We start from the raw sequence: 15,633 nt of genomic DNA, 5'->3' as shown, positions 1-15,633 counted from the left end.
TTTGAAATCTGGATCCGCAGTATCCCTCACCCTGGGCCACCACGATGCTTTGTGTGTGCTGGGGCAAAGGGGAAATTAGAGGCTGGATTAACAGACACCAAAGTCGTTTTGCCTCTAGCTGCTGTCAATCATAAAAAGAACTAGAACAGACCTATAATTAGACCTTCTGACCCAGTGCGCTAGACTTAGGGGTCAGGTTTATTGGGCTGGGGGATCATTCACCTCACTTGTCACGGCTTATTCTCACAAACCCTGTTTTATTCATGTTCTGGTCTCACTGGGCTCCAGGCTGGATGGATGTCCAGGTTATGGTCCTGAGGGGCTTAGCATTGGAAGGGAGACGGGAAGAGAGAAAAGAAATTGTATTCTTGTCCAGTATGTGTTTTTTGCACATAATAGGATAGAATAATTATTATTTAGGAATAGCCTTATAGTTAAAATGTTGACACCCAACAATGTTAGTTTTAGCCTTGAGTGTCCCTTTTGCTAGATATGTGACCTTGCACAGGTCCACGTCTCTGAACCTCAAATGTGAAGAAAAGATACACAGGCGTAACACTTAAGGGGTTGTTGCTAGGTAACCATGAAATGACAGATCTAGTTATAATGTATAAACTATAAAATATAGATTTGGTTGGCTTTATTACTTTTAGTAGTAGACTGATAGTTAAAAAAATGAGTAAGAGACCTGGATTCTATCCCAGAAATGTCACTTATTATAAAAGGAAAATAACTTTTTGTTGTTGTTACTTCATCTGAAAAAAGGACATAATACCTATACTTATTATTTTTTTTTTTTTTATGAATTCATGTAAGAGTAAATGTTTTTGTTAAACCTTGTTGGTGCCCTTGGAGGAGAATGGATTTGAACTCAAAATTATTTTATTATGAGCATTATTATTAACAATAAATTATTTATTTAGCCTAAAATGGGGTGGGGTGTAATTATTTTTTTTGCATTGAATTCCTTAAACAGCCTGAAGAGGCGCCGATCTGGCTGGAGCAGGGATGCAGAGCCCCACCCACTGCTAGTCTCCTACCCCACACTGTGGACCTTGGGGCAGCACTGTACTTCCCTTGGCTCAGGGGAAGGCAGAATTGTGTTAATTTTGTGTCAAAATAAGGAATTTAGAGTTTATCTTCTCAGTTATCATTCTATAAGTGAACATCTAGCAAATTAAGGAAGTGAAATAAAAAATACATGTAAGAATGGGTGAGCCCATTTAGTTGACATAATATGTCATGGGACCAAAATTAAAGTTGCTATCTTACTTTTTATCACTTCTAAATAGAATTCTACTCTGTCACATCTGTCTGTGAATTGAGTGTAGAAGACAGGCCAGCCAAGTTGGATTGTTGTTTAAAATTATGTCTTATTAAATAAATAACCTAAATTTTTGTTTGAAAATATATTCTTATTGCAATAGGTAACAAAAGAAAACTCGTTTTGGTTTTTATGATTTTGTACAGGATGTGTCAATACATCTAGTGATTCCATTAATTAGTACATAAACTGTGAAGCAGAAAATCAAAGCTGTAGAGATTCTGTAGAGACTGACTTCTGTCTGATGTTCTTGAAAAAAACGTTCCATTTTTGTACTGTACAGTAGTCCCCCTTACCTAAGGAGCATACATTTGAAAACCCCCCAGTGGAGGCCTGAAACCACAGATATCACCTATATATACTGTGTTTTTGTCCTATCCATACATACCTATGACAAAGTTAAATTTATAAATTAGTCACAGTAAGAGATTAATAACAATAACTAATAAGAAAATAGAACAATTATACCAACATACTGTAATGAAAGTAACACAAATGTTGTCTCTCTCTCTCTGATAACTGATCTGATAATCATGGAGGCTAAGTGACTTAATGGACAGGGGGTGTGTATAGTGTGGATACAGAGATTTCATTCTAATACTCAGAATATCATTAAATTTAAAACTTATGAATTGTTTATTTCTGGAATTTTCCATTTAATATTTCAGCCTGCAGTTGACCATGGGTAACCGAAACCACAGAAAGTGAATCCATGGATAAGGGGGGACTACTATATTAGTAGATTCTAATGCAACTAACCTGGTGGTAAAACTTCAATGTTTTTCATTAAAAGAACCCAACACTATGGCCGTACTGGCCTGTGACCCATTGTAGAGCAGACAAAACTAAGCAATTAAAGACATCCTTCAAGACTCCCGGTTTCTTTTATGGTTCACTTTAGAGTTTCATGGAACATAGAGTATTCACTCTTGTCTACAATTAATAGAGACCAGTGGTTCTTAAATTCTTTAATCTCAGGATGCCCTTATACTCAAGCATGATTGAGGACCACAAAGGACTTTGATTCATGTAGCTTCTTATCTACTGGTATTTTCCATATTAGAAATAAAAATTGAGAAATGTTTTAAACGCAGTAATACACAAACATGCAATTCTTCTAGCTGTCAGAGAAGTGATAACATCATATGCCAAGTAGCCTCTAGAAAACTCTGCTAACACTCATGAGATGATGAGTCTATAAAGGGCAAATAACCTTTTAATGTTATTGTGAAGATAGTATTGACCTAACAGACCCCCCTGGATCTAGGAGACCCCCAGAAGTCCCCTAGTCATGCTTTAGGAACCAGTGGTGTGGAAGATAAGTTATAAAACACAGGGCTCTAGGATCTTAGGAGGTCTTTATTATTTCAAGGGGTCAAACATCTCTTAAGACATTTCTGACTTATTCACATAAATTGTGATCTGGGCCAAAGTAAGTCTTATTTAATAACCCAAAGCTGTGAGCATTATTTTTCCAGTCTAACAACTCGGAATCATACATATTTGGTCTTGATATAAATACTTAGGCTCAATCTGTGTATCATTCCTTAGATAACAACAGTATTTATAGTTAGTATGTGACAATTATTACAAAGAATAACAAGTCATTGGAATATCTCTACAGTAGGTCTCTTTTATAAAATCCCTAGTAATAGCAGTGGCTTTTAGTTTCAATACATTAAGAAAAATGGATTAGAATTAACTTTACTTTTTCTAGTTTTGAATGTGTTCAGATTTTTATGCTTTAACCTTAGGGGTTCACAGTCCTGTGCATTTGCTTTCATTACCCAAATTACCTTTTATACCTGTGTTTAGAGAGACCAATTAATGTAATTTTTAGATATTGATTTCTTTTATTTCCTGTATAGAAAGTGAGCATGGTAAGTATACAAAAACCATAATACAATTTTTAAAATTTTTAGAATGAGGGGGAAATGGGCTGAAATTAAGGTGACAATAGAAATTAAAATTGGTAACCAAAATAGCAACAGAGTAGAAAAATGAATCTATTGTATCAGCCCGCTGTAGTTCATGCCTTGGTATGTAAAGTAAATGCAAATTTTAAAACTGACACGTGTCATTCCACTTGAATTCATCTACGTTTTTATGCCCCTAAAGTTTAGAAAGGAAGACTTTTCATAAAAGGTTATAAAACTAAATTCCCAAGAACTGAAATCCCATTGGAGATTTGAAAGAATGTAATGTATTTGTTTCTTATATCAGAGGGCAAGTTTAGGATGAGCATTCCAGATTGCCCAGTAACATAACTATGGTATATCTTTTAATGGTGCCTAAATGATTTCATGACTATAACATGTAATTTACACTTCTTTCACTATTTACCCCCAGTTAAAAACACAGAGCCTCTTTTTGTGGGTAAAAAGTGTTTTGCTGGGTATAAAATTATATACCCAACACACACACACACACACAGGCTTGTTGTTTTTATTAACATCGCCTACAAGACCTTCCCGAATTCAGATAACTCCTCAGTATACACCGTCCATCTGCAGAAAAATCAAGAATTCAGACAATCCTTTGGACATCACAGACCACCATTTCTTTTAGAATTAATGAAGTCTCTGTTTCTGTGGAACACTCAAACTAGAAGACACCTTTTGCCAGTGTGGAATCTATATGTACACTGCACATGACTTAAACCTTTTTGACCAAAAGCTCTAAATGCCAGCCCAGAGATATATGATGTGTAATTTTTGGCAGGATATAATCATTTCCTTTTAGTAGAGTTTTCTCCCATTTTTGCAAGGAATTCCAATATACTTCAAAGGCCACCTAGCATGTTGGTAGGGAAGATGTGCTTTGGAATAAGAGTGCATTATTGGAACTAAGTGAACATTTTGTTATTTTAAAAGCGAATGAATATGTTGAATGTTTCACATGTTTTCCTAATAGACCTTATAACTTTTTCTGCAGAACTTAAGGAAGCTGCTTTGAGAGAGGGATGGTGTGGTCCAAGAATAATATCCTACAATGCATATTTGTATCCAAAGTGGTTTATACAGGTGTGAGCAAGTGGTGTGTTTGTAAAACTTCTGTTGAATAGGCCACTTTCTTTCAATGCAGTAATTGCTGTTTAATTGGTGCCTCTAGAGAAGCTACAATTCAATGGCAGTGATCAAATCATTCTCTTCCGACAGTCCCCATAGAAAGTTCTATCAGACATCATGTTATGAATTTAATGGATATAGAGGGAATTCCAACAGTAGGGGGAGAGGGAATTGGCCTAGATGAACTTAAGACTCTGAGATTCTGCTATTTCAATTCCTTTTAAATAAAAAAACCATTGTGATTACTCAGCCCTTCCCTTTATTAACTCATGAATAGTGTTTTCCACATTCAAAATATAGGAGTGATTTGACATTCTGAGGGATATACCAAGACTTTCAGACATCACTAAAGTTTAAATATGTAATTGTCTCTACAGCTGTTTGGTTTCTTTTCAAATACTTTTCCAGCTGATTTTGATGCGTATTTGTCACATCACAACTTAACTGATGCTCAAGCTGTGTGGCCATGTATCTATTTGGGGGACCCCAGGGTTGGAAAGATGTGCCCATCTCTCTGTCAGGCCTGGCATAGCCTCATTCCATACTGGTCATTTAAGATGACAATGTGGGGGCCATATTTCCTGCCTCTTCTTGGGTGGTCCATGTCTCCTCCCTTAACTCTCCATTTCATTAGATCCATTGGACTTCTTCTGGTCTTGGGGCTGAAATCTAATAAGCACATTGCATAAACTCGGAGATCTGCAAGGAGTATAAATTGTGTCACATGAGCATTCGGTTCTGGAACTGGTTTGTTCCTACACCACCTCATTTCTCTGCCTTGTGGGCCTGCAGGGCTTGTGAAGTAAATTGGTGCTACAGCAACTTCCACTTAATTTGCTCAGTGGTTAAATTGATCTATCTCTTTTATTTGATCGGATATCCAGGAACCGAATCATTTGCATTGATTTATTGATTGGTGCCGTGTTGTCGCCATTCATTTTGATCACTTTCAGCTGTTAATATTGGATAATTCAATCAGGATTGATTGGCCTTACCATTGAAGGCAGCAAGTTAATCATATAGGACAAAGAAATAGGACACCGCTAACCTCAGTTTGACTGTTACTCCTCTCTCTCTTCCCATCACCTGTGCAGTAGCACAAAACTCAGGCTTTTTTGAACAAAGAAGAGAGTTTAAAATTTTGTAGAATTTATAATGCATCTAAAGGTGAGGTAGCTTTATTTTGTTTTTTAATAAAACTGCATCTAGAAATTAAGCAAGCATACAGAAAGATAGATAAGCCCTATTGTCACAATGAACTCATTTGGACTAAACGAGTAAATGCATTTTCAATTACCCATTTTGTACCAATAAATGTCTAATCTGTGTGTGCATGCTTGGAGGCACAACCTGGGCTCACCTTTCCCTAAATTTGGCCGTCACTGCTCCACCATGTGTCCTGGTAGTCACATTTTCAAGAATCAAGTGGATAATAGGACCGAAGTAAGGGCAACAGAGGTAATTGCAATAAGCTAAAACCACTTTATTTACATTTGAATTGTTTCTACAGCACCCCAGCTCAGTTTTTAAAAATTCTCCATCCATTAATTTCTTGATGTTTATATCGATGGCTGGTTTTCGCTATTAAAAGAGGAAGCACCACCTCCTTGCTCTAAGAGCCATCCCCTCCTCCAACAGCCCTGTTGTTAGCGATCTGCCATTACATTATTTTTTTGTCTGGCCCAGAGTTGACGACAGATGGCCATCTCTGAACTGCCATCAGTGCGACTTTATGGAGCATCCAGCTAGGGTGTACTGAAGATCACTGTGGCCAGTTCTGCAGCCCCCTCCCCGCCCGCCCCCTGGAAATGTTCATCACCTCTGCCACATTCTGCCTTGGCTGGGCTTTGCTGGCCCTGCCGTCTTCTGTGTCGCCAAGACAGCCTGCTGCTGCCACAGCACCAGAAGATCTGCCCCCATTAGGAACGAGAAACTGCGGGCATGGTTGTCCTGTAAAGGCAGAGCTCTGTCCCAGCACCTTTGCAGTCAGGTTCTTTGGAGAGCTCTGGAAATCCAAATCTCTAGAACATTCTGCAACCCTGAGAGGCACGTTGAAGCGCCACATGTGTTCCTATTTTAGATGTTTGCTCCACACATGGATCAGTTTCCTCACATTAGCAGAGACAAGTGCCAAGAATGAAACCCTTTGTTGTTTACAAACTTTTATCTGACTTGGAAAACACCACTTCCATATCCAACTGTTGTGACAATTAGAGTCAGAGAGATGGCAATCATAGATTTCAGCTATACACCCTGAATGAGCAAGGAATTCATCCCGGCACCTCCTGATGCGTGGATGCGGCCGTCCTTTGGACAGCCTCACGAGATGAGCTGTTGCTGTGCATTTGGAGGAAGATTGATGGGCTGCTCTTGATCTGGTTTGCTAAGGCGAGGCAGCTTCAGAGCCAAGCGCGTATTTTAAGAGGAATTCACATTTGTATCCTTTATTGTTATATTTGCAGCGAATCTACAGCTCCTAACAGGCTCTGCCCTGCAGCTATGGAGTAAGTTCCCTTATTGGAGAGAGCAGTGTTCTGTAAAAGCCAGCGATGTGGCGGGCGAGATGAATAGTGCTTAAAAGCAGCGCTCGCGGTGCTGTCATTTAAAACTGCAACGCCGAGGCTTAACCAGGAGTGAAAGGCAGGGTAAACGAGTCCTTTAAAAGTGCTGAAATTTTAAACTGCCTAAAATAACAGGCCTCCTTCATTGATAACTTCATTGGATGAGTGAGTGGGGGACCTCACTGGGCAGGAAGTGCTTTCCCGTAAGAAGAAGAGAAAGTTTGCAAAAGGGAGGCGTTTTCCTTGGATCCAGCGTGTCTGGGAAGCTGGCATCTTTCTTTTGGGAGGGCCCCCTCCTGCTTTGATGCTGCTCCTCAGCTGGCAGAGGACCGTCTCTCACTGGAAGCCCTAACCGCCCGTAAAAGGTTTCCTTTTTTACATTGCCAAAACTAAATTTTATAATTATCTGACTTACACCACTGGGCACATCTGCTAAGTGTGTGTGCCTTCTAGACACATAAAAGGCTACTGTGATACCATTAAATATCAGCAGTGTGCTTTGCTGTGCTTTGAGTTTATAAGGGTGAAAGGTGATTGTGCAAGAAAATAGAACAGTCTATTTGCTGTGAGCCAGGCACTGAGACCTCACTCCCATACTCAGTTATAATTCATGACAGTACTGGTGGGGTGCCCTCATCCCTCTGTGGAGTTAATGCATCTCCACTGAAGCCTGCTGAGAGCACCCTGCGTCCCTGCCCACCATCTGTGCCTCCACTTGCAAGCTTTCTCTCTCTCCCTCTCTCTCTCCTGAGATCTCTTGGTGTTAATATTGTGAGGCTACTACTGCTTTGTAAAGGTGGCTCTCCAAAACGGGATTGTCATTTAACTAGCGGAAGAGCTAGGAGGAACACATTACAGTGTTGGTTAATGTCTCATTTAGAAAATATCACTTAGAAAACGGACAGGGAAGCAGCAATTGCCTTAAACCAACAGCTGACTCCGGGAGCCCAGGATGTGCTGCCAATTACCAATTAGTAAGAGGCACCCATGTCTGACCCCGGTGGGAGGCCAGGGAGGCCACACAGGTGTACATTACAACCCAAGTTAATCCCGTTCCCAAGCGGAGTTCAGTGTCCGGAGTAAAATCTGAGAAATGTTTGCCCGCTCCGTCCAGTGGCTTGGGGCAGCCGGTGGCATGAGAGCCAACCCAGTGCCCGCATGCCACCCCCATCTGTGATGTGATGCCGCCCACTGTGAGAACCAGAGCTCATTGCCTGGGACTACCCAAGCCTCAGCTCAAGATGCTCAAGCCCTGGGTTTTCTGAACCCCACTTAAACAGCCGTGGTGATTTGTGTGGTGCAGCCACCTTCTGAAGTTGCAGGAGCAGAGACGGCCCAACCCTCTGCAGCCCAGAGCTGGCAGAAGTTCCTTCCCTCCCTCCCACACCCACCCCCAGTCCCGCTCTGCCTGGAGCCCAGAGGGTGCTGGGGCGTGAGGCCAGTGTGTTAAAACAAAAGGTGCTCGGGCTGACTCAAGATTAATTTGTAATGTTTCCCAATATGTGCTCTTAACACAGTCGGTTGTTAGTATTCCTTTTTAAAGATAAATCAACTCCAGGCCTGAAATACCAGCGTATGAATTTAACAGATGTGATGCCATGGGGACCTACTGTGTTATAAACTGCAGAAATGGTCTTTTTATGCTTCAGACTCGGGCTTATTCCAAAGAGGCCTCCACACTACAGCGGCGAGGGGAGAGGTCACACATTAAGACAGTGGCGCCCACACGTAACTCGGCCTTGTGTGTAATTGGTTCAGAATCTCATCCTGATGTCTGGGTGGCATTAGTCACATCGGCTCGCTTACCCTCCAAAGGAAAAAGCAGGGCAGGAATGGCTGTGCTCACTGTCCAGGTTTTCTTGGGTGAAAGATCACTTTGAGATGACACAGCTGAGTAGTCAGCCTGAAATCCTGGTTGGTATTTTATTAATTTTGCACCAAGATAAATCCTGAAATTCTGACAAACTCCATGACAGGTGAAATTCCTTCTTGCAGAATCTGCTCAGCAAGAGGCTGCTCATTTCGTTCTGTTCCGAGGCAGGCAACAGGAGGGCAGCTTTATAATCAGCCCTCAAAGGACCCCCAGCCGCCCCAGAGTCTCGGGCTGATTGAATAACTCCTGGGCCTCTTCCCCTAGGCCTCCATCAGCGGGGGTCCTGTGGAAAGCAATCTCCCGCAGACTGGCACTGAAGTGAGCTTTAAACCACCATTTTCTGCTCTCCAGAGGAGCCTGGAGTACTAAAAGATAGATGGACTGCAGATATTTTATGAGAAACTGTCAGAAGAAGAGCAGAGTAAATGTTTTTTTTTTTCCCTCCTTCTTTGAGTCACGCACTACCTCACTGTTGAATCTCTCCCAGCATCTTTTACATTTAAAGTAAAAAATTAATTGGTTGCTCCCCTCTAATTCCCCGCCCTTCTCCTTCGTTGTCTTCTTCCCTTTTTTCCCCCTTAAATATTCACACGGAGGCCCTTTGCTTAACCACAGTTTCAGAAAATCAGTACCATTTGCAATGAAATATTTATAATGACAGAATGAAAAATTGGATTCATTTTCTGGACGGTAGCCGAACAGTCTGCAACTTTCCGCAGCATTGTGGAGCATGTCGCACGCCTCCCTTTCACGGGAGCCTGTTCCGAAAACACGCCGCGCGTAGGCTCACCTGTGGTTCGGAGGGGCGCCTGCCGGAACACAGGCCCGTGCCTGCGTGTGTCTGTGCTGCGTGGGGGGCACGGCCTGCAGAAAGGCGCAGGGCTGCGAACCCGGGCAGGAACAAGAGCGTCGTCCCTGTAGGCAGAGCTAGGAGAAGTTCTAAGGGAGACGGGAGACAGTCTGCCCGCGCGTTGCAGCGGAGTGCGGGTCGCTGTCAGCACGCCTGCGTGTCTTGGGGCAGGTTCACGAGGGGAAGTGGGCAGGCAGAGCTGAGGTGTGTAAACGCACACTGACTGTGAGAGCTCGCCTCCTTTCTTCCCTTTCGGGTTGCTGCCTAGTTTCCTTTCCGTGGGACCCACATGTTCAGAGCTGCTTTCTTTCTCATCAGGGCTGATTAGTGCCTTGTTAAAGAGATAAAGACAAAAGGATTTTGCTGGGACAGCCCGGCGTGTATTTCAAAGAATTCCGCCTCCAAGTGTAAAGTCGCAATACATTTATTCTTGTTACAGGGCGAGACTGGATTTGCAGCAAGATGCCTATGAAGTAAATTTCAGTCACAGGCCAAAGAGCCTGCCCGCCCCTCCCTGCATTGTGCGAGCCTATAACGAGGGATTAGGCCGAGGGGGCCTCCTCAGGCTCCCGGGCCAGCCCTCCGGGTTAACCTTTCATTTGTCCCCTTTTGAAACTCTGGGTTTAATTAGTTAGCTTTGTTTTCTTTGGGTGATTTTTTTCAAAAGTGAACACAGTTCCAGCAGATTTAAGCAGGACTAAAAATAGTCTTAAGCTCGAGATCTTTAGGTTGCATTCACTGAATTTGCATCCTGCTCTGCCAACTCCACAAGATCAATAATCCATATTTTATTGTATAATAAAGGCTTCCTATAATTGAATTAGCTTATTCACGCCATCTGATTAGTCCTATTTTATTCATGGAGGAGAAAAATAATACAGCTTACCTTCACCGATATATTGCTTTATGTGACTGTAAAAGAGCTCTCTGCACCATCGAACAAATTTATAAGGATGGCAGAGAAGCAATTTCAATATTTGTTCCTAGGAAGAATGCAAATCGGATCACCCTGCACTTTTTTTGTGTGTGTGTGTGTGTGTGTGATAACTTTAATGTTCGCGTCTGTTGTGTCAACCTGCCCTCTAGTCAGCCTGGTGTGGGTCCCATACAGGTCTCTCTTCTGACCAACAGCAAGAGCCCCTCTCCAAAACTGAGACACTGGGATACACAGCCTTGTTACTGCCTTTGGAGATTCACCTTAAGGGATTTCACCCGAAGGTAGTTTCCTCTTACGTGTGGTGGAGCACCGTTTTCAAGATTTTTGAATGCCTCCTCTATTCTTTTTGAAGGAAAATCTTAGCACTGATTTGGCCTTGGGTGATGAGAAACACTGAACAGGAAAGGAGTCATTTATTATTGGGGTCTCTCAATATCCCAACGCGCAGTACAACTTGTGTGTGACACGTACTTTCTCAGAGGTTTGGAGTTTTTCTACAGGCTTCGCGATTTGTCTTTTCATTGCATTCCAAAAAAATGATTTTGAAAAATATGCTGACAGTTCCGCACGAAACGATGTGTATTCTGACACAAACCGCACTGTAGCTTAGGAACCTAGCCTGAAGTTATTGGACTGGAGTGTTTCTTTGATTCTTTGGTGCAGGGGAGACGAATGATTTTCCTTAAAAGTGTGTGTTGTAGGATGTGACTGTAAGTTTCCTCCAGCCCCGTGCATGACTTCAGCAGATTGTCTCCACTTAACCCTTGTCACTGCTTGCTTTCTTGAGGACCAAGGCTAAGGGGGGGGGGAAATGTTTACATTAGTTTTTCAACAACTTAGGTGAGTCTGAAATATATACTCAGGTACCTGGGAACTGTCCTAGTGGTTGTTCAGAGTCAGCCTCCTCTGCAGGCCAGGAGAAAGGAGCACTGAATGGCGCTCATTTATATGCTGCCAGATGTATTTCTGCCTGTGACGTGGCTCGCCCAACCGCTTTGAATGATTTTCAGCGCTATTAAGCAGATTCATGGGAGCAACAGGCCCTGTGACAGAAGTGAAGGGCCATGTGGCAGAAGTCCTTGGCGAAGGAAAGTTGCAGGGCAAACCCCATCATCAGGGAGAGAGACACCCAAAGGCAGACTTTATTTCTGTCTCTGAGTTAACAACTCTCGGGGAGTATTTCTCTTCCCCTTGTCCAGCTCCTGTGTTGTGGCTGGTTTGCATTTGCGTTTGAAGTGCCAGGCGGTTTAATGAAGTTATTCTTTTATAAATTTTGCAACACTGAAGCAAGCATGAGGGCTTTAAATTAGAATAAGTGCCACTTCTGGCTGGCAGGTTCCTTTGAGGGCTGATTGGAATGAGGCCTCCCGTCGCCGGCCCTTTATGCTCGGCAGTGTTGCTGTGTGTACTTGTTTACAGCTCACCTTTGAATTTGCATGAGTGTGCACCATGCCTGCTGCCTGGCCCTCTCTCAGTCAAAGCTGTCTTTCTTCCAGGATCATGTTAAATACTCCACTTTAAAGAGTAATTTTTTAAATTATATTGCTTTATGGTAATGAATTAAAATTAATTTGGAGTAGCAAATCATATAAGGATGTGAGTGTTATAGATTACTCTCACCATAGATACAGCACATCTTTGTGCGGGGGACGTGAGGGGCTATCTTTCTAGTAGCTCTTTCACCAGGAGGGGTGAGCAAACTGTCCCACAGAGACCTAGAAGCAAAGCCAGAGAAGGTGCCCTGGAAGCGGGAGGAAGGTGGGAGTTTCAAATGTGGGTTTCTGAAGCAACTAAAGGCTCTCCTTGGCTGGGCGGAGAGCGGGGGCTGCTCTGCCGGTTTCAGACCCGAATGGTTCTGGGGCAAGGGGGTGATGGACGAGAAAGAATACAGATATCTCTTTAGACCTGACAAGCTTCCATACAGGATAAGACTTGCACTTGAGCATTCCTGATTTCTTCTATTTGCTTTTGTGAACTGGCTAATACACATGGTCTCGGGGGACAGGGAGGCAGGCGATTGTTAAGGGAAGGGGAATTGAAACTTTCCTCAGTACACAAAACATGCAGGGAAAGAAGAGAGGACAGTAAGCGAGGAAAGAAGCACCAAACCTGAGTGTGAATCTTTCTCCTGTCACCAAACCACGATTTTTTTTTTAAGTTAAAGTGAGAGAACCCAAATAGAGTTGGGTTTATAAAATATTTGCATTTTAAATAGGACTTTCTTAGAATTCAAAACAAGGGCTGCTTGGGGCTCCTTCTAATTGCATTCTCCATGCACAAATATGAGCCCTGAGGGACAGAAAAATCAAAGGCAAACACCAGGGATTTTACCTGTAGAACCCATGGCCGTATGTAGCTCTCTCCACGGCGCATGCACACACCAGCCTCCAGCTCAGGCTTGGGTGCACATGCACACTCATACTGACACAGAGCAGTTTAAGTCAATTATGTAACTCAATGCATTGTCCTTGCACAGCCTTATTATTTCTACATATATTTTCTAAAGCCAGTGCCCTAGTAGACAAGCATTCTGTTGCTTATGATGGAGAAAGATATTTTTTCTGCTCTTGATGATTTATTACATGTTTGACTTACTCTTAATGTGGCTTTACCTCCTAGAGAGTGTGACAGTGTTTTTAATAAAAGAAATAATACACTGCAAGGAAGTGGCTTTTTTTTTCTTTTTGCCTGAGTTCAATAAACTATTTTTTATAATTATTGGAATTTTCTTGAAGGGAATCCTAGTCCATATCAAGTGGAAAAGCAGAAAGAGTCCTCTCTCCCTCCTTCTCCCTACAAAGGTTACCCTTTGAATATAAATTACAACGCCTTGTGCTTCTCCCATTCTAATCAGATGACCTTTCGAGTCTAGTGGACCAGAGTTTAAATCCTAAGCCTGCCAGTCAGATTTTAAATCAATGCCCTGTTCCAACAGCGTTCAGGTACATAACTTTAAATTTCAGTGGATTTCAAAAACAGAAGTGAAAGAAGTAAGGCGCATGGAATATTGCAGCGGATGGTAGAACAACCCAACTTGAGTGCAAGATCTTGGGCACAGTAATGACTTGGGCACTTTCACTAACTAAATTCTTTCTTAAGAGACCTCTGGGATTCAAAATCCAAGAGAAAAGGGAGCAGGAAATGTGTAATGTTTGCAAGAGGACATTGCTGAGCAATTATCAATTTAAGCTCCTATTATTGCTGCTAATTACTACACAAGGCTGTTAAATATTTAGCAGAAGTTTGTTTAATTGTGTTTGACTGGGAAGGGGATGTCTGAATGTGGCTCGAGCATCACAAGTCAGTTGTGTGCGCCAAGAGCCGAGCAGAGAGGAAATTTGTATTCGCCCACAATGAACACATCACAGTGTCAGACAAGCCTTCTTTTCGCTTCCTTCCACAGATTTATTTATCTTTAAGGTATCTAAAATTAGAGCACGAAGAAGGGGCACTGTTGGCGAATGTAAAATTGGAAGGAGGTCATTCTTAACCTTGTTTACAGATGTTCTAGTTTAGAATGCGCCAGTGTGATAAATTAAACATTACAGGGGGAGAAATTAAAGCTTAGCAACAACTGGAACATGGGCACATCTGTCTGTGAAGCACAGCCTTAATCCTGGAATATCTTATTAGACCGGATTGCCTATCAAAGCCTCCTGTCCCACACCATGCTAAAATCCTGCAATTCCGGAACTGAACACAATCTCTAAGCTCCAGCCTCTCTTTCACTTTGCTGGCTTTGTATAGTTTGATTTAAAATTTCTGTTGGTTCCTTGCATGTAAACAGGTAGCTCAACTAATTGTTTTCTGTTAAAAATAAACTGTATGCTTTAAACATATTTTCCAGTGTCCATTTTGCTCTTTTCAGCCGATTCTTCTAATTCAGCACTTTTTTCCTCAATGTAGTAGATAGTGAAGGCTATGATCAGTTCCAAAAAGGGACATTTTCAGGCCTATCAGGTATGCAAACAGATAGGGGTCAGTCAGCTAGTAACTGATTTTACTACCTAAGTTCTTAACGAAAAATGTTAACTTTTTTTTTTAATCTTCACCCAGGGATATTTTTCCCATTGCTTTTCAGAGAGAGTAGAAGGGAGAGAGAGAGAAACATCGATGTGAGAGAGACACATCTTTTGGTTGCCTCCCGCATGCTGCCCAGGGGCTGGAGCCTGCAACCGAAGTATGTGCCCTTGGCTGGAATCGAACTCGCGACCCTTCATTCTGCAGGCTGATGCTCTAACCACTGAGAAAAACAGCTAGGACACAATGTTAACGTTTCTTAACATCAGCAGTATTTATCTTTTTGAAGCTGGTAGACCAGATTGGCTCGTTTTTATTTCTCTGTGATGTTTAATTGTCAAAATACTAGAAATTGTTCTACATTTGCAGTTTGGACATGGCATTATTTTAAAAATTAGTCTTTGCCTAGGCTTCTGAAGACTCACATTAGACTAAGCCCGGGCTAATTGGGTGACTCTCCTTGTGACTGTTAACCACCACAGGCTTTTGCACCTTGGTCTGATGTAAAAAAGAACACCTATAGTGAGCATTTTTGAACTGCTCCCCACCTCCCTGCCCCGCCTGAGGGACCTTCAGCCCCAGAGATGCTTCGAGTCCTAAACAGTGTCTGCTCTCTGTGGCCCTCAGCCTGACTCAGGCTAGCTCCCTACCTCTGGAGCTCGTCACTCCCTCCTCACCTCCTTATTATCATCATCACTCCAGCACCAGGTAAGTGTGGCTCCTTCGAGAACTAAGCTCGTAGCCTCTCACAGGAGGTGAGGGCCCTCGCTCTGTGGCCCATAGCTCCCTGTCCTCCCTGTAGCTGGTGAGTGCCATGACAGTGAGCATCTGTCATCTCCGCAGCTGGCCCAGCCAGCGATTAGAACAGCAACTAGCACCACTCAACAGTTACTCCATGCCTGACGCCAGCTCAGCCACTGGGGCAGCTCTAAGACCTTGAAAGTTGACTTAAACCCTCAGGGTCTTAATTTTTCTCATCTATAAAATGAGATATTGGACC

The 15,633-nt window shown here is 42.5% G+C and overlaps 1 protein-coding gene across 4 annotated transcripts in view; it reads left to right on the top strand.

The window, feature by feature from the left end:
- Positions 1 to 15,633, top strand: part of ZNF521 (zinc finger protein 521) — a 270,028-nt gene that overhangs the window by 245,537 nt on the left and 8,858 nt on the right. The window lies entirely within an intron of this gene.

Source organism: Miniopterus natalensis, chromosome 7, assembly GCF_054644295.1.
Source record: "Miniopterus natalensis isolate mMinNat1 chromosome 7, mMinNat1.hap1, whole genome shotgun sequence".
In the NCBI taxonomy this organism is placed as follows: domain Eukaryota; kingdom Metazoa; phylum Chordata; class Mammalia; order Chiroptera; family Miniopteridae; genus Miniopterus; species Miniopterus natalensis.
This window is presented reverse-complemented; position numbering and strand designations above follow the sequence as displayed.